Below are 19,786 nucleotides of genomic sequence, written 5' to 3' on the forward strand. Positions count from 1 at the left end.
AAGAATGAACATTTCGATGAAAAATTGTGTAATTCTAGAGCATCTGAAAAGAGAAGATAAAAGGATTTTATAGCACCTTCAGCATGAGCATTTTCTTCAGTGAGTGGTACAGAAATCTTAATGTGGCTACATATGTGAGCAAGAAATATTGGAGCTGTATGATCCTATAAAAGAGATGGAAGAGTGATAAAAAGGCATAACAAATTAGAGTCCAAATGAGGTGACAATTTGCAGAGGAAATATGAGGCATCAGTTTGGCTATATACTGAGTGTAAGAAACACATGAAAACCATGCTGAACATGGGAATTAACATAAGAGGGTTTATTAAGCAAACAGAGTGTCTCCCTGCATGGTAAGAGAAAAAATGAGAGGAAAAGAGAAAGGGTGCATGCAAGAGAGAGTGTGAAAAGTAAGGAGGAGAGAGAAAGAAAGTAAGTAGGAAAGATAAAGCATGAGAAAAGATGGTGGGGAAGCTATCCTTAAGCAGTTGAATTCTGCCAGGCTAACAGGGGACCAATAATGGAGAAGGATACTTGCAAGCTAACTGATGAACCAATAGCTAGCTAGGATGTTCACAGACTGACAATTAGTAGGGATGCGGGAAAATGGTTGCAGTGGAAAGGGTGGGGGAGCAGCTTTATATTATATTACACTCCCCCATTTCTGTTTTTATAAGAAAATCTTTTGTTCTCCAGTTCTTTCCTGCTTTATCTCTCCTTCCTACCCAAGTGACTAGGGCTGGTTTTTCAGATGAGATGCAAAAAGTCCATTCTCTCTGGGGCAGTCTTCAACTTCCAGACTTCCAGAGGCAGATGGCTTTCATGGAGTTCATTTCCTTGATTTGACTAATCCCGTATTTCTACACTAACTGCCTGTCCCCAATTCTGGCTTCATTCCCCCCCTCTAATTTTAGGAACTCCTTTACTGCCATAGGGAAAGGGGGGTGATGACTGCTCTGACTTCTTTGAACTAGAAGGGGGCAATTTTGGGCAATCAGTTTGGAGTTCCCTTTTTAGAATTCGGGTCAATGAGGGGTCCATGGTAGAAGTCTGGTTGGGGAAGAGCAGGTGGTAAAGGCATCTGGGGGTGGGTGCTTCTATGAGAGAAGAAAAAAAGACATGAGTACTGAAATGAGATTAATACAATATAAATGTTGCAGAATCTGGAACATGACAATGAATATCCTGAAGGTGACAGAAGTCAATTATTCCTCACCAGGGAGTAAAAGAATTGAGAAGTTGTTCCCATAACAAGGCCTAACAAAGGCTGGCGAGAGGGCTGAGATAGCTCAGCTGGTAGAGTGCTTGCCTTGCATAGCACAAGGCCCTGAGTTCAATCCCCAGTACCACAAAAAAAAAAAAAAATGGCCGGAGCAAACAAGACCTTTATTTGGGAACTTTAACATTGTCCAGGTTATCAGGAATGTAAACACAACATTTAGTAGAGATCTCTATATTTCTGTTACTAACAAACATAGATTAAGACTACCTGTGTTTGTAGACCTTAAATTGACTAAAATCTTCTGACTCTGGCAGTTTCTCTTGATAGTTATCAGGCACAGTTGCCTAAGAATGTCTTTGTAGCTTCCAGTCTTTATTCTAGTGGGCTAACACAAAGGTACATCTTAAGTTACATTTAAGTATTATTTCTTTTAAATGCCCAAGAATGGCTATATTTTGGTTTTAACTGTTTTGCTAGGTGTCTAAGATCAAGCTGGTCAAAGTGACCTGTTACTGTCTGTTAAAGAGTCAGCTGAGTTCCCACAGGGGTCACTGGTAGAGAACTTGAGAGGCGTAGCTTTAGTGCCGTCCATTAGGCAGGGTCTCCTTGGTGAGGTGGCTTCCCTGAAAACACCAGGGATGTCTCCCTTTTTCCTCAACCCTTCTCTGCAGCAGGGGCACTGATTGGCTTTTCATCCTCTAGTCGCCTCATAAATCTCCCTGATTGGGAGGTCATGTGACCCAGAGTTTCAAAGCTCCTTAGAAAATTTCTCTTGTTCCCTGGATTCAGGCTGACTGAGGGCAAGACCCAAATACTGGCTTTTCTTGGCCTCTGTATTTAATTTCAATCTCTAAGTTTGATCTTAATCATCCAGCAAGCCAGTCTCACCAGTCATAATGTAATAGTGCTGGACTTTATTTTCAATGTCTATTACTTTATAGCTATTTACCCCTTTTATCTAATTGGGGTCTATATTATGTGTCCTATCCATTTTTTAACATTTTAATTTTATGATTACTTACATTTAACACAAAAGCAAAGACCTTGTCTTGAAGCAGTACTTCTGCAAAATATTAATCAGGTAACAGTTAGAGTTTACAAGGAAAATACAAAATACAATCACCAAGAGTAAAACATTCAGTTTGTGTAATAGCTATCTTGATTTTTCACTGAGTTATTCATTGTATCCTGTGTTTGAGGTCACAGTAATCTTTAAACAAACATCAAACTTTTGAACACAATTTTCAATAAGTTAATGTTTGATTTACTTTGGAGCCATTCTAACATGCAGCAGGGTGAGTCAGAGCCTTATCTCAGGTATGGTGGGGCTCTTCAAAAATCTTACAATGTTCTACACCTGAAGCTAATTCTTTCCTCATTTGCCATGACCAGTATGACCAAATTCTCAAGTTCAGTGGGGGAAAAGCGGTATTAGAAAATAAAGGTTTATAAACACAGATTTTGAAGATTAAGCTGAGATCAGATGGAGCTCTGTTCTCTGATGGCAATGCAGATCTAAAGAGTTATATAAGAAATCTTTATTTATATATGTCTTATTATTAGGTAAAATATTATTATGTTAAATACTCTGTAAGCATTATTCATTGTTTTCAGGAAACTTACAGACACAAGGACATCTATGTAACTTTTTCACAGCTGCAAAGTACAATATTGGGAGCTCTGTGTAGCTCTCAAGGAAGTCCACTGTTCAAAGTTACTGTAAGGCAGGCAGGAACCAGAGAATGGAGCTGATGAAACACTGGTTATCTAGCAAAAGAATTCCTTCTTGCCCAAGAGTTGTGTGCCTAAGATCAATATCAGAGCTGATAGGACTCCTGTATAGAGCCTTCCCAAGGAGGGTACTGCATAGCAGTCAGGCACCTTGTGCCCCTGCACAGGAACACTCCCTGGTACCAGGCATGCTACAGTCATGAGGTCAGAGACACCAATATCAGTCACTGTTGTCGCAGTTTTGCTACTGCACATTACACTCCTTCTTAAATGTCATTTTAAGAAGTTTACAGATATTGACTCCTGAGTCTATAGGAACATTAGTTAACCCAATTTAACATTATACCTAAAACATGAATTAAAGAAAGGATGAGAGACCTTTTAACTTTCCTTTTATGTGGCAAATTGGCAAAATGCTTTCATGTTTCATAATATTAACCTTTAAACAAATCAGGATCTCACTAAATTTTAGAAATACATTTACATTTAATCTTTTATCTTAGTGTAAAAAGTAACAAATTTTACATATACCCTATTGATGACAGGTCCTATAATAGAATATTATCCCTGGAAAATAATTCACTCATCTTATTGAAAAAAAAAAGCAAGATATCAGACAAGTGTAAATAAAACCAAGATATCAGACAAGTGTACCAATAGTATTTGGTGTCTCTCTCCTCTTGAAGAAAAGTCCTAGAAAAATTGATGTTAGACATTTTATAAACATCAAAATTTTATTAGTTTGACCACCTAGAGATTTGTGAGTTAATTTTAAAGACTAAAATTGTGAGCTTAAAAATATAACATTTAAGAAAAACAAAAATAATGGCCATTAATTATATCATGAGAGAGTGAGAAGGAGAAGGGCAGAGAGAAGAGATAAAGGGAGAGATAAAGTGTTCTGTGTTGCAGCCCAGGAGAAACTTAAAAGGGATACTTTTTTCCTTGGGTTTGAAACTGGTCTCCCACTGAGCATTCTCACTTTCTCCACTTACATTTCAATGTAAGCCTTGACTGAAATCTGAAAGGCGCTAACAGGTTCTAGCAGAAACTTGATGCCTAGGGCATTTTAACCCTTTTTCCTTGTTCAATTCAGGATGCAGAAAATTGTGAAACATTATCGCCCACTACTTTTGAGGAATGGGGCTGCTACATCTTACTTCTTACTGGGACATGCCACTGACTGTTGGGCTGGTTACTCCCTCCACACCAGCGTATGTGGGACCTCCTGGCAGGAAGACTAGGTGGGCTGGGCAGGGGAATTGAAGCAAAAACAGAGCTAAGTCAAAGTCAGAGGAGGAGGAGAGATTAAGAGGGGGAGAAGAAGCCAAAAGGAAGTTTTTGAGTTTGCAGGAAGAGTCAAGAAGCAAGAAAGAAGAGACTTGAAGATAAGGAATTCTTTTTCATCTGCCTGCTCATTCACAAAAGTTGTGTGCCATTATGTAACCATTTTGCATTGATTATCTAAAGGGTACTGTGTCCAAATATCATTGAGTTTTGATGGCTTTAAGCTGGCAGATGAAGGGTTCTAAAGTTGTCTAATAGACATCCCGGGGTAAATCTGTCAGAATGAAGGACCCAGATCCCATGGTGGAGACTAATACAGCTGAGTCTGTGCCCCAGCATCCTGAGGTCACAGAGTAGTCAACCAGAGATGAGGAGGCAGCACAGTGATGGTGTCATCACACAAGCATCAGTCTGTGTGCTGGAAAAAAGCCGAGGAAGTTTGAGCTCAGTTGGTAGTGTGCTTGCCTTTCAAGCACGAGGCTCTGGGTTCAATCCCCAGCACCACAAAAAAAAAAAAAAAAGAAAAGTCAACCAATAAATGACAACATTACATCTGAAAGCTCTAAGGAAAAGAACAACAAATCAATATCAAAAAGAGTAGAAGATAGAAACTAATTAAAATCATAGCTCAAATCAATAAAATTGAAACAAAAGAAATTTGAAAAAAATTGACAAAGCAAAAGACTTCATTCTTCAAAAAAACAATAAAATTGATAAATCACTAGCCACACTACCAAGACTAAAAAGAGGAAATTCAACTTACTAAAATATGTGATGAAAAGCAAATTATCAAAATGGACAAAACTGAAATACAGAAGATAACTTGAAATTATTTTGAAAATTTATAATCGAATAAAATAGAAAATATTGAAGACATTGACAAATTTCTACAGAAAAATGACCTACCTATACTGAATCAGGAGGTCATACATGATTTCAAGAAAACAATTTTAAGTAATAAAATCAAAAACACCATTAAAAACCCACCAATTTTGAGAAGTCCAAGACCAGACATATTCTCATCCATGTTCTACAAGATCTTTAAACACCAATACTCCTCAAATTATTCCATGAAATAGAAAAAGAGAAACCCTCTCAATCCTTTTCTTTTCTTTTGTGGTGCTGGGGATTGAACCCAGGGTCTTGTGCTTGCAAGGTAAGCACTCTACCAACTGAGTTATCTCCCCAGCCCCCAAGCTTTTTCTATGAGACTACTATCACCCTAATACCACACTAAGAAAAAGACACATTAAAGAAAAAACTTCAGAAAAATATCCCTGATGAACACAGATGCAAAAATTCTCAAAAGTCTGGCAACTCTCATACAAAAACATATCATAAGAATGGTGCACCACAATCAAGTTCAGTTCATCCAAGGAATGCAGGGTTGGTTAAACATACAGAAATCAATAAACATAATTCATCATATCAATAGACTTAAAAACAGGAATCACATAATCATCTCAAAAGATCCAGAAATAGCATTTGGCAGTACAACACCCCTACATGTTCAAAACAGTAGAAAAACTAGGGATAGTAGGAACATACCTCAACATCATAAAAGCCATGTGTGCTAAACCCAAGGATAACATAATTCTAAACAGAGAAAAATTGAAAGCATTCCCTCTAAAACCTGGAACAAGATAAGCATGCCCACTTTCTCCACCTACTCAACATTGTCCTTGAAATTCTAGCTAGAACAATTAGACAGAAGAAAGAAATTAAATAAATAAAAATAGATAAAGAAAAAAGCAATCAGTGTTTGCCAATGACATGATTCTATATTTTAAAGATCCAAAAATATTCCATGAAAGAACTTCTATAATAAATACATTCATCAAACAGCAGGATATAAAATCAATGCCCATAAATCAACACCTGGTTATATATCAGTAATTAATCCATTGAAAGAGAAATAAAGAACACTATCATATTCCCAATCACCTAAAAAATACTTGGAAATCAATCTAACAAGAGGTGAAAATCCTCTAACAATGAAAACTACAGAACACTAAAGAAAGAAAGCAAATACAAACTTAGAAAGATGGAAAGACCTCCCATGTTCCTGGATAGGCAGAATTAATATTGTCAAAATGGCAATACAATCAAAAGCATTATACAAATTTCATGCAATTCCTACTAAATATCCCCAATGATGTTCTTTACAGAACTAGAAAAAGTGATTATAAGTAAAAGTGATTAAAGTGGTTATAAGAAAAAGTGATTAAAGTAGCAAATAATTATGAAATTATTTGGAAAAATAAGAGACCCAGAATAGCCAAATCAATCCTTAGCAAGAAAAGTGAAGCAGGGAGCATCACAATACCAGATCTCAAATTATACAACAGAGCCATAGTATTTAAAAAGACATGGTATTGTCACCACAACAGGCATATAGACCAATGGTACAGAATAGAAGACACAGAGACAAACCCACAGAAAAATAGGTATCACACATTAGGTAAATGCACCAAAAATATTCACTGAGTAAAGATACCTCATTTAACAAATGGTGCTGGTAAAACTGGAAATACACATGTAACAAAATAAAATTAAACCCTCATCTCTCACCTTGTATTAAACTAAACTCACTGTGGATCAAACATTTTCTTGCTGCAACAAAGATGCTGGGACTACTAGAAGAAAAAGTAGATCCAAATCTTCACCATGTCAGTCAAGGATCTGATTTGTTTAACAAGACCCCTAAAGCAGAAGAAGTTAAATCAAGAATCAATAAATGAGATGGTCTCCATCTAAATAGCTTCTTTTCAGCAAAAGTAGCAATCGATAATATGAAGAGGGTGCCTACAGATTAAGAGAAAATCTTTACCACATGCACTTTGGAAAAAGCATTAATCTCTAGACTATTTAAAGAACTCAAAAAACTTAACACTAAAACAAACAAATAACCCAAACAATTAATGGACTAAGGAACTGAAAAGACACTTCACAGAAGATATACAATTATTCAAAATATATATGAAAAAGTGTTCAATATCTCTAGCAATTAGAAAAATGCAAATAAAAATTACTCTAAGATTGTATCTTACTCCAATCAGATTGGCAATTATCAATAATTTAAGCAACAATAAATGTTGTCGAGGATGTGGGGAAAAAGACACACTCATCCATTGATGGTGGTAATGCAAATTGGTGCAACCCTTATGAAAAACATTATGGAGATTCCTCAGAAAACTTGGAATGTAATGACCATTTGACCCATCAATTCGACTCCTCTGTTTATACCCAAAATACTTATAGTGCCACAAACATACCAATGTTTATAGCAGGGAGCATCACAATACCAATTCACAACAGCTAAAATATGGAAACAATCTATATGCCATTCAACAGATGAATGGATAAAGAAAATATGGTATACAGAGAGCATGCCATGGGATATTACTCAACTTTTATGAAGAATAAATTCTGGAATTTGCTGGTGAATAGATGGAGTTAGAAAATATGCTAAGTGAAATAAACTAAACCCTCAAAAAACCAAAGTCTAAATGTTTTCTCTGTTACATGGATGCTAATTCACAATAAGTGGGAGGGGCAATAGGGAAGAATAGAATCACTTTCTATTAGTTATAAGGGAGCAAAGGTAGGGGGATTTTTATTTGGGTGGAATGACAGTAGAGTGAAACAATCATTATTACCTCATTTACAAATATGACTGCATGAATGATGTGATGCTACAATATGTATAATAAGAAAAATGAGAGGCTACACTTAATTTGTGTATGATATTTCAAAATGTGTAAATAAATTCTGTCATATATAACTAATAAAAAAGTATCTGGTTTATTGCAAAAAATGTAAATTAATAAAATAGAATATTAAAAATTATACTTCTGGGGGCTGGGGTTATATCTCAGTTGGTAGAGTGCTTGCCTCACAAGCACAAGACCCTGGGTTCAAATCCACAGCACCACAAAAAAAAAAAAAAATGAAAGAATTATACTTCTGGAAAAAAAAGTTAGTTCCTCTATATGTCTCCAGTTTTATCTCCACAACTGGTTTTATACCTTCTTTTGTGCCCCTGACAAAGGATTGCTTGTATTTCCTCTGTGCATTGTTTTTTTCTCTGCTTGAAATACTACCTCCACTTCTCATCTACCTCTTCAAGATTTTTAACCTGGTATTACATATTTTTATATTTTATGTATATATTTTTTCTCCAGGAATCATTCAGTGACTTTCAGTCTTTCTTTGACTGGTACTCCTCATGGAGTTGGGGTGTTTGCTTTTAGTTCACTACCAGATTGCTTACTAGAAGCACTGATCATGTTCTGCTTAACAGTTTTACTTTCATCAAGTGCCTTACCTTCTGAAATGTCCTAGGTATGCTGTTAGATATTTATTGTATTATGAAAACTACATTAGGGACAGATCCCACGGGGTTCTTGGATGTTCATTTCATGATTATAGTGAAGCCACTAGAAGTTTAAGAGTATAGGAGTCATATTATGTGAATTGTCATTTAAAAGAATAGCTGTGTTCAAAAATAAAGTTTTGTAAAGGAAAAAGTTAAGCTTGGGTTTTAAAAGGTTTTATTGTTTTTAAATTTTTTCTTTTACTTGAACATTTTTAATTAAGCAATTGAAAATGCATTTGTGGGTGGATTAGTAGTCTGAAAATTAGATGAGAAAATGTGCTGATGATAGAGATTTGGTAGTCACCAGTTTATGAATGGTGATGTGGAAAAGTTTGTTTTATGAGAAATTGGAATGAATCAAGCAGAGGAATGAGGAAAATTCCTATAGCATGCCAACATGAAAAAAGTTGGGAGGAGCAATAAGGAGTAGGAGGAGAAGCAGATGTTCTTGTACTGGACCATACAGAAAAGACATTGCATATGGAGGCATATTCTATTTGAAATAATTTATTCTGTGGAGCATATGTGCCCCTTAAGGGAGATTGGAATGTTCCACAGTCTATTTTGTTCAACATGGCAGTCAGTGTGTCTGTTGTGTGTCTCACAATGGCTAGTGTGACTTTGGACTGAGATTTTTAAATTTAACTGATTTTTGTTAATTTAAATTTATATTTAAGCAACATTTGTGGCCAGTTGAATTGCACAGCTTTGGAGTTACCACCATATGTTAGGCTGTGATTTAGAATTTGGAAAGTCACCATTTTTAGAGGGAAATGATTGTGAAATTTTAGTGGATACTGAAGTGAATGAAGTTCAACAGCTTAGTGAGAATTGGCTAAAAACACTGGAAAAGTTGTCTTTGAATAAAAAAAGTAAGATTATATTGTAAAGGGTAAGATAAAGGGCCAAAATACAGAGGGTTGAGAATGTAGCAGGGTGTTGAAACAATTAATTCAGTTTGTCCCTTGGAAAGCCTCACATGGCATGAGGATTTGGGTTGACCTCTGAATATGATTGGGGCTATAAATTTCATACAATAGGTTTAGGGTTAACATGTTTTTACTTACTTCAAGGTAGGAGAGGTTTGGAGGAGCTGCAATAATAGTTGGAGTGCTCACATTCCTGTGGTTTATGTGAGCTGAAGGACACTGGGCAGTTTTTACCTGTTAGTATCTATGATCTTCATCTGAAAACAGAGATTGGGAGTGAGAATTAGTAGGCTGTGATTTACTTTCCTCACTATAAATGGAAATTAAAAAAATATTTATTACTTCACATAGTTTTGGTTATAAAGCTTTAATATGCTTTATGTTCTTTAAAACTCAAGTAAGAAATTGACTGTATGCTTATGTGGTGGGTATGGATATATATAGCACCTCCAACTTTTGCTCAGTTTTACCATGATTCTAAAACTTCTCTAAAAGTAGCCTATTAGAAAAACTGGAAAGGGATACATAAGCTTTAATTATAGTGAGGTGGTGTGGTTTATCTGAGTGACTCAGAATTGGAGGGACAGAAATTTGACTTATTTAGTCTCATATCTAGCTGCAGACTACTAACTACCTCTTTCTGTTATGGCAAAATAAGATCCCTTTCTAAATTAAATACAAGCAAAAGTCCTTTGTGTACTGTTGGGCTCTATATTGATATTTTCCTAGTTGAGGTTTGACTGTGTTTAAAGGTTGAGCTTACATTTTTGAAGTAGTTGTATCTTCTTATAATGATTTTTTTATAAAGAGCTAAATATTTATTCTTGATTATGAGACCATATCCTATTTAAATTCAATTTTCTTAGGAGAGGTTTTCAATCCTGATGATGGCAGAATGGGGCTATTTGAAAGCAAGGTAGGAACTTGTGATGAGTGGCTATATAAATTAGAAAACTCATTGAGTTCCCCAAATTTTATTGTCTGCTTCCTCAGAAGGTATAGCACTAGGGACTTTGAAAGATTAACTTGCCATTAATCACTCAAAGGCACTAGGATATATGTTTTTATAAGAAAAGAGCAAGTAACTGGTGTATTTACAGAAAAGAGTTGTTTAGTAATAAATATGTTGAAAATAAATTTTTTAAGTCATCTTGATAAACTTCAGGTAAGTTTCAATATAAGGTTATAAAGGTGGGGGTAGGGAGGAATTTAATATAATGCTTTGTTCTCTTACTTTCACACAAATTCACAATGACATTTAGGGACTTTAAAGAAAAAGGGCAAGGTGATAGATAGCTATGAGCCAGTTTGCTTTGCTGAGAGAAGGCTATAGATTTCACCTCTGATTTTGTCTGCTTCCCTTGTAAATGAATAATTTTGCTGGGAACTTGAGAGAACTAGTAAAAGTCTATAGGTGACTAATCACAAAATATACCACTCCTTTTACCAAACCAATTCAGAAATATATGTCCTATTGGCAGATCATATATATTTTTATATGAGGGATAGTGCTTTTCATTTCTAATTTTTTTCTCTTTTACTTTTTAGTTTAAAAAAGAGTTCACCAAACACTAAGAAACTCAGGCTTAACTGCAGAAAAAAAGGCAAAGATAAGTGAGCTTCAAGTATAGTTATAAGCTTTTAAATCTCAGGTATAATGCCATACTGGGTGGTTTTGGTATGAAAACCAGACCAGGAGGACAAAAGTAATGTTATATCTTCATAGCATCAAAATATTTGAATTGGAATTTCAGTTATATGTCTTCATAGTATTATTCGTATGCATTTCTGTTCTTTCTTTTCCTTTAAAAATTTTTTTTCCTACTCATAGTTTTAGGAATATGTAACTTTTAGAAATTACCCTGCTTCCTTGTGCATTATTTTGTTTTGTTTCTAATGTCACATACTTCCTAAGTAATGTTTTGTAATTAAGTATGTAAGTTAAGAAACTATTTTGCTCTTAGATTTGTCATTCATCACTGATCTTCACCCTATCACAGAAAATAATTGCTCAAGTTATTTATTTCTCAACACCAAATATGAGGATTCAAGGAACTCTGCACCAGGAACTGGGATTAAACACCAAATTTGTTTGTTTTTATTATTTTACATCATGTAATCTGGAGCAATAATGAGTACATTTCTCATAAACAAAAAATGAAGAAATTGGATGGTAGAAGCTATGACCCAGATCTCTCAGTGTTGAGATGATGAAATACAGATCAATCAAAGATAAATTCAGAGTGATCCTCGGCATAATGGATCAGAATCCAGGGACTGCATATCAATATTTTATCATGTATAACTTCATATATGCATGGATCATTCCACCTAAACACTGTTACAATTGGGTGGAGCATGTGAATGATAACACACTTATACACATGTTTGCATTTTCAGTATTGTTTGAGGGTCAAGATGCAATGAGCATATTCAGCTGTCAAAAAAGATATTAATATCACTCTATAGATTCTCTACTATGGGTTCCATAATAGAATTACAGTTCACAGGACAGCTAGTATATCAGCTTTGGATCCTGTAATATGGATATTACATTATGATCAATAACTTAGGGCAGATATTATATTAGCTTGAGATGCTTTATCATTAATAATATTTTTGTATAAAGGACTACAGGTTAGCTATTATATTTGTTATGGATGCTATAGCACACATCTTTCATCAATATCCAAGGTATATGGAAGCTATTATTTTAAGACTAAATGCTCAGATGTTGGGGACAGAAAAAAAAGATTAAATTCTGAACTATGAATAATGTACTAGTATTAAAACCTCAGGGAAATTATATTAGTTGTACTTGCTATAGTATGAATGTTACATCAATATTAAAGGGCACAGGGCAACTATCACATCAGTTTGAGATGTTATAGTATAGATATCACATTAGTGTTTAAGGACACAGATAAATATTAATGTCAAATTTAGAAGCTCAAGTATGCATATTGTGTTTGGATTAAAGTCAATATGGTAATTAATGCATCCATTGTAATAGTATCTCATGAATATCTTATTAGTTTAATGGCTACAGTGCACATATTTTATTAGCTTAAGGTTGTATATTATAAATATTATGCTAACATTAAATGCTACAGAGCACCTGTTTACTAGTTTTAGATATTATATTGAGTATTAAATAAATATTAAAATTCATATGGATGTTTCTATATTGGTTTTGGGGTTTATGTAAATGATGCTATATAGTAAGATTAAAGGTCACAGGACATATATTTCATTGGCTTTAGAAACCATAATATGGATGTCATATTCATATTTAAAGGTACATGGATATAGTATATTAATTTTAGATGCTAGGCTAGGAATAACACATTAGATTTAAAGGATACAACATATCTTCTATACTCATAGTTGATACTATAGTTAGGATATAATATTTGAGTCCTTTGAATGGTTCTTATATCAATTTGTGATGTTGTAATAGGTGAATTACATTAATATTAAAGAAAAAATAACAGCTCTTTATCAGTTTTCCATGCCCTTGTATGAATATATCAGTTATATTCTGGTACATTTGGTGGCCATAGTATAGATATTGTATTAATATTGAAGTCTACAGGGTAGTTATTATATATGTTTATATGTCCACTATGAATATTATAGTCATATTTAAGGGACAATGGAATCTACTGCATTAGTTTAACATGACACAGTAAGATTTCTTTATTATTAAAGACCATATAATAGCAACTATTTTTAAAGGGCACAGGTTTATCATATTCATATTAAGAGTCCCAGGACTGACAGTTATTTTTTAGGTTTAGATTTTATAGAATGGAAAGCATATTATTATCAATGATCAGAAGGCAGCAATTATAGCAGTTTTTTTATGTTATAGTATAAATACAGTATTAGTATTGAAAGACCACAGGACAGTTTCTATATTAATTTAAGATGTCACATTTTTCATATTATATAAATTTGAAAGGAATCAGGAGAACTATTAATTTTGAGATAAAATGATTGATAATAGGTTCATATTAAAAGTCACAGGGCATCTACTATAATGGTTATAAATGCAAAAAATAGATATTATGTTACTAGGAATGACCACAGTGCAAACTAAGGATATTGTGAGAAATGTAGTTTCTATGGTGTGTGCATCTTCTATGACCTTAGTACCCTGTATGATAAGAGTACCTCCAACAATCTGGGTAGCATATATAGTATGATTAGGTGCCTTGGACCACACAATCATTAGCCTCATTGACATGAATAGATTCTATGACCTCTGTTGCTTCTATGACCTGTGTATCTATGGCTTGAGAATGCTCTATAACAACTTTAGATTGCATATTATAAGTAGGATCCATGACCTACATAAATCTATGACTTTTATATTTACATGAATTCTGCCATATCTATGGTCAGATAGCCAATATGATATACTTCACTTTCAATGCCTGAATATTCTAAAGAACATCTATATTATCTATACCTTCAGGAATCATTATGACCTGTGTAGCCTCTATGAAGTGTATATAAATTCTACAAAATGCATAGTCACTATGTCCTCAGTAGCCTTTAAGAATAAAGAAGTCCCTGTTTCCCATGAAGTTTGAATGACCCAAGTGTTTTATAACTTTTTTAGTGTCTTTGATCTGAGTATCTCCTATGACCTACCTATTATCTATGACCTTAATATCTTCTAATTTCTGCATACAACCTATGACTTGTGTAGAGGTTTTGTTCTGAGTAATTTAAATAACCTTAGCATCCCCTATGATCCACATAACCTCTATGACCTAAATAACCTCTATGAAATTATCATCCTACAGGAATTGAGTAGTCTTTGTGACCAACCTAACACCAATGACCTGTGTATCTGCAAAGACCTGCATTGCCTATATGACCTCATAGTGTCTGTGGCATAAGAAGTCTCTATGACTTATATAACCTTTATGGCCTGAGTAGCCTGAATGAACTGATCAACTCTAATACTTAGTAGTCAGTAGAACCTGTGTAGCTTTATGACTGAATATCTTATGTGAACTGCATAGTCATATGGTCTATATTATCTGCATGTCCTCTATAGACTAGATAGCCCTATGACTTGAAAAGCTACATTTCAGTAGCCACAAAGACCTACCTAACTTCTATGATCAAGTAGACACTATGACCTATCTAGATTCCATGGCCAGTGTAGACTTTATGGACTGGATATCCTAAATTAATTTAGTAATCCATTTGACCTGTGCAAACTATGTGATCCTTGTAGTCTCTATGACTGTTGTTATGGTTTAAATATGACGGGTCACCCAAAATATCATGTATGAGAAAATATAAGAATATTTAGATATAAATTGATTGTGTTATGAGAGCCTTAACCCAATCTGTGTATTAATCCACATAGGGATTAGCTGAATGATAACTATACACTGGTAAGGTGTGACTGGAGAAGGTAGATCTTTAGGGTATATGTTTGGTTAGCTGAGCTTAATCTCTTTTTCTTGATATGATACATTGTGTCTCTTATATCCACCATACTCTTCTGCTGTGATGTTCAACCTCAATTCAAGAACTGAGGAATGAAGCCTGATGTGTGTGAACTGAGACCTCAAACCATGAGCCCACAAATAAACTTTTCCACCTCTAATTTTTTGTCAGATCTTTTAATCACAGCAGAAAAAAAAAAGCTGACTAAAAACAACTGTGTAGCTTACATGTCCTGAATATTCTCTGCATATCTCTATGGCCTACCCATTTAGTAGTCTAAATGACCTTAGTAATCAATATAAAATACATAGTCTTGATGACCAGAGTAGCCTCTATGATCTGAGTAGCTTCTATTATCAGTTCAGTATTTATGGCCTGAATAGTCTCTATTACCTGGGTTCCCATTATGACCTGAGTAGAATTTATGACAAGAGCAGCCTAAACCTCCTATGTAGTCTCTATTACCTGAGCAACCTCTGTGACCTGAGAAGCCTCCATAGCCTGTGCAGCCTCTGTCTTTGCACCACCTCTATGGCTGATTACCCACTTTGACCTAAGTATAATCAATGACCTGCTTAGTCTCTAGGATCTGAGTAGCCCCAATTACCTCTGTAGTGATGAATGATTGAGTACCTTTCACTGCCCACACACCCCCTAAGACATAAGTGGAAAAGGTGAATTGCTTAGCCTTTATGACCTGTGAAACCACTGACTTTGAGCATTCTAAACCTGAGCACAGTCTTATGGCCTGGAGAGCCTCTATCAGTTATGTAGACTCTATGACCTGCATACCCCTTATGACCTGACAAGCATCTAAACTTATGTAGCCACTGTAACCTGTGTCTGTTTTATATCATTCTTAGTCAAAATAACCTTCGTATCTTTTGTCACCTGCATAGACTTAATGGCCTGAGTAGCCTAAATTATCTTAATGTCTGCTCTTATCTCAGTAACCACTATTATCTTCACATTTTGCATGGCCTGAGGAGTCTTGGTATACTGAATAATCTCTTAACTTTTATTTTATTTATCACCTGAGTAGCTGTTAAATTTGCAAGACCTAAATGTATGTCTTTAGTAACCTAAATGATCTTAATAGCTCATATGATCTGCTTAGACACTATGACCTGTATATCCTCCATCAAGTTAGTAGAGTATATGACTATGACCTGAGTAACTTCTCTTGTTTGCATACACCCTATGACCTGAGTAGCATCTATGATTTGTGTAGTCTTTATGTCATATTTTGCCTGAATCACCTGTATAGGCTCTAAGGCCTGAATAGCCTCTATGAGCTTTGAAGTTTCTGTAACTGACATGGTCTTTATGACTCCAGAAATAATTGTGCTGTAAGTATCCTCCAGGACCCATGTGGCTTCTAAGATCAAATAGTCCCTATGACTTGCATAGCACTTGTGGACTAAAATGCCTTTCTCTGTCTCTTTTTTTTTCTTACCTCTATGAATTGAGTAGACAGTATGAACTGAGTGGCCTCTATGACCAGTATAACCTCTATGACTTTGAAGCCAGTAAATCTGCATAGGTTCTATTTTCTGGAGAGCCACAAGGATCTGTATAGTCTCTATGACCTGATTAGCCTCTACGGCTGTGAAACCACTGTGACCTCTGTCACCTTTATGATCTGAGTAGCTTAAATGACTTCTGTATTCTCTGATCTCAGTAGCCACTATGACCTATGTAGCCTTTGTGTTCACAATAGACACTCTGTGTTGTGTAGCTTAAATGATGTTAGTAGTCTCTATGATCTGTGACTTCTGTGACTCAAGTAGCCTAAATAACCTTAGTAGTTTGTAAGGCTTGTGAAGTCTCTATGGCCCAGGTAGACTCAATGACTTGAGTTACCTCTCCAATCTGTCAATTCTCTATGATATTAATAGCTCATATGACCTATGAAGCCTTTATTCCCTGAGTATCTCCTCTGACCTGAATAGCATTTAATACCTTCATAGCCTAAATTACTTCAATAGTCTCTATAACCTCAGTAGTCACTAATATTTTCACTGCCAATATGGACTAATTTGCCTCTCTGAACTGTGTAGCCTCTGTGGAATGTACATCCTATATCATCTAAACAGTCTATATGACCAAATTAGCCTTAAAGTAAAAGGAGCCTGTATTTCCTGCCTAGCCTATATGGTCTTATTAACTTAAATGGCCTTAGTAATTCCAATGAGCATGCAGTCTCTATGACCTGTGTAGGATCTACATCCTGAGTAGGCTCTATGTCCTGTCTAGACTCTAAGACCTGAGTAGCCTCTGTGATCTTTCTGGCCTCTGTGTCCAATGTAACTTCTAAATATCTCACAGACATTACCATCTCCATATGCTTTATGGCCCAGTTTACTAGATGACCTAAAAAGAAACTATGCCCAGTAACTTCATGTCTTGAGTAGCCTCTATTGACTTGTGTAGTCTTTATCACCTAAGTAACCCAAATAATTTTAGTACCCCCTATGACAATTGAAATCTCCATTATCTGCATAGATTTTATTTCTTTTATTACCTCTATGAACTCTCCAAATATTATGGACTCGAAAGCCTAAATAAAATTAGTAACTCTGAAGTTTTGCATAGGTTCTATGGCATGAGTTGCCTCTATGACCTGCATTTCCTGTATTTTGTACAAAATCTCTATGCCATGATAAGCGTTTATGGCCTCTTTAGTTTTTATGACCCACATGGCATCTAAGCCCTGAATAGCCTCAATCATCTGTGCAATCTCTATAACCTGCATAAACTTAATGGCCTGAGTAGTCTAAATGATCACAGTATCTTATCTGACCTCTGTAGCTACTACAGTCTTTGTAGTTACTATGGAATTAGTAGCCTCTATGCCCTCTGTAGCTTCTTTGGCCTTTGTATCATATGTTACCTGAGTAACCTGTATGTTCTGACTAGCCTTTATAATTGGAGTAGCCTAAATTATCTTCATCACTTGTGAGGGCTTATTACCCTTAATGACTATAGTAGCCCCTATACCTACATAGTTATTATTATCTGTATAACTTCTCTGATCTCAGTAGCTTCTATGCCTTGTGTACCCTCTGTTCTAGTCAACTTTTTTTGCTACTGTGACTAAATGATCTGGCCATCACAATTGTAGAAGAAAAACTGTTTATTTGAGCACTCACAGTTACAGAGGTCTTAGCCCATATAAGGCTAGCTCCATTCCTTGGAGCTCAAGATGAGGCTGAACATCATGGCAGGAGAGGGTGGTAGAGAACAGCTCCCATAATCAGGAAGCAGAGAGAGAGAAAGTGGGGGACTCCACTCTCCAGATACAAAATATATACTCCATAGTCATGTCCCCAATGAACCACTCCCTCCAGCCATACCCTGCCTGCTTCCAGAGACCACTCAGTTGATCCCATCTGGGATTTATTCACTGATTGTCTTGGCTCCCACAACCCAATAATTTCTCCTTTGAACCTTATTGCACTGTCTCACATGAGAACTTTTGGGGGACACCTCACATCCAAACCATAACACCCTCTTTGACTTATGTAGCCTCTGTGATGGGTTTAGCCTCTGTGACCTACAAAGCCCATATTTCCAGAGTAGCCCTATTATATGCAGAACCACTATGGTCAGCATAACCTCTGTGACCTACTAGCCTTTATCAACTACAGAGGTATTATAGCATTAGTCATCTCTATTATCTGCATATTTCCTATGACCTGTGCATTACCTGCATCCTAAATAGTTTCTATGGCCTGAGTATCTTCTCTGGCCTGTGTAGTGTCTAAGAACTGAGAAGAGTTTATGACTTGGGTTTGCTTTAGAACCGTTGTAGCCTCTGTGTCCTTTGAAGACTCTATGGTCTGAATAGATACTATAGCCTTCATAGGATCTTTTTCATAAGAAGAAATTTTCTACCTACCCTGTATGACCTTATTAGTGTATATCCTCCATGACCTTCATGGCTTTTATAACCTGAGAAGCCTAAATGATATTCCTACCCTGTAGGGATTTATTAGACTAAATTCTCTTAACAGTCCCTATAATTTTGAACCTTGTATGACCTACATTTCCTCTATGACCTGAAAATCCTCCAATACCTGCATAAACTTTATGATGAAAATAACCTCTATGACATTGTGCAGCTTCTGTGATCTCTCTAGGCTGTATGTCCTGTATAGCCTGAAGACCTGAATAGACAGTAAGACCTGGGTAGGATCAAAATGCTCAGTGACCTCTATGGTTTGTATAGCCTTTATTTTGCAGATACTTTTTTCTGCATAGACTCCATGACCTTCATAGACTTAATGGATAATAGAGTTTACTGTTTGATGTGAGTATCCTCTATGATTTATGGTGTCTCCTTGGCTTATGTAGCATTTATTATTTGTTTAACCTCTATGACTCAAGTAACTTCAATGACATGCATAGCTTCTATTACTAGTGAAACCCCTTTCACTGGTGTAACATCTATGATTTCCAAAGTCAATATGGTCAGTATAGGCTCTATAATTGAAGTAGCATCTATGACCTGCATAACCCTATGACCTGCATAGCCTCTGTGTCCTGTATAGTTCCATGACCTGTGTTGTCTTTATGGCTTGAGTAGCCCAAATGACCTCTTTACTCACCATGATCTCCAGAACCACTTTGAATTGTGTAGCTTCTATATCTAATAAGACACTTTAGCTGACCTTGCCTCTATTACATGTGTAATTTAAATCAACTTAATAAACTTGATCACATTTTTTTCTGTGCATTCTGTGTAGCCTTCATAGTTTCTGTATA

Source organism: Sciurus carolinensis, unplaced genomic scaffold, assembly GCF_902686445.1.
Source record: "Sciurus carolinensis unplaced genomic scaffold, mSciCar1.2, whole genome shotgun sequence".
Classification (NCBI taxonomy): Eukaryota; Metazoa; Chordata; class Mammalia; order Rodentia; family Sciuridae; genus Sciurus; species Sciurus carolinensis.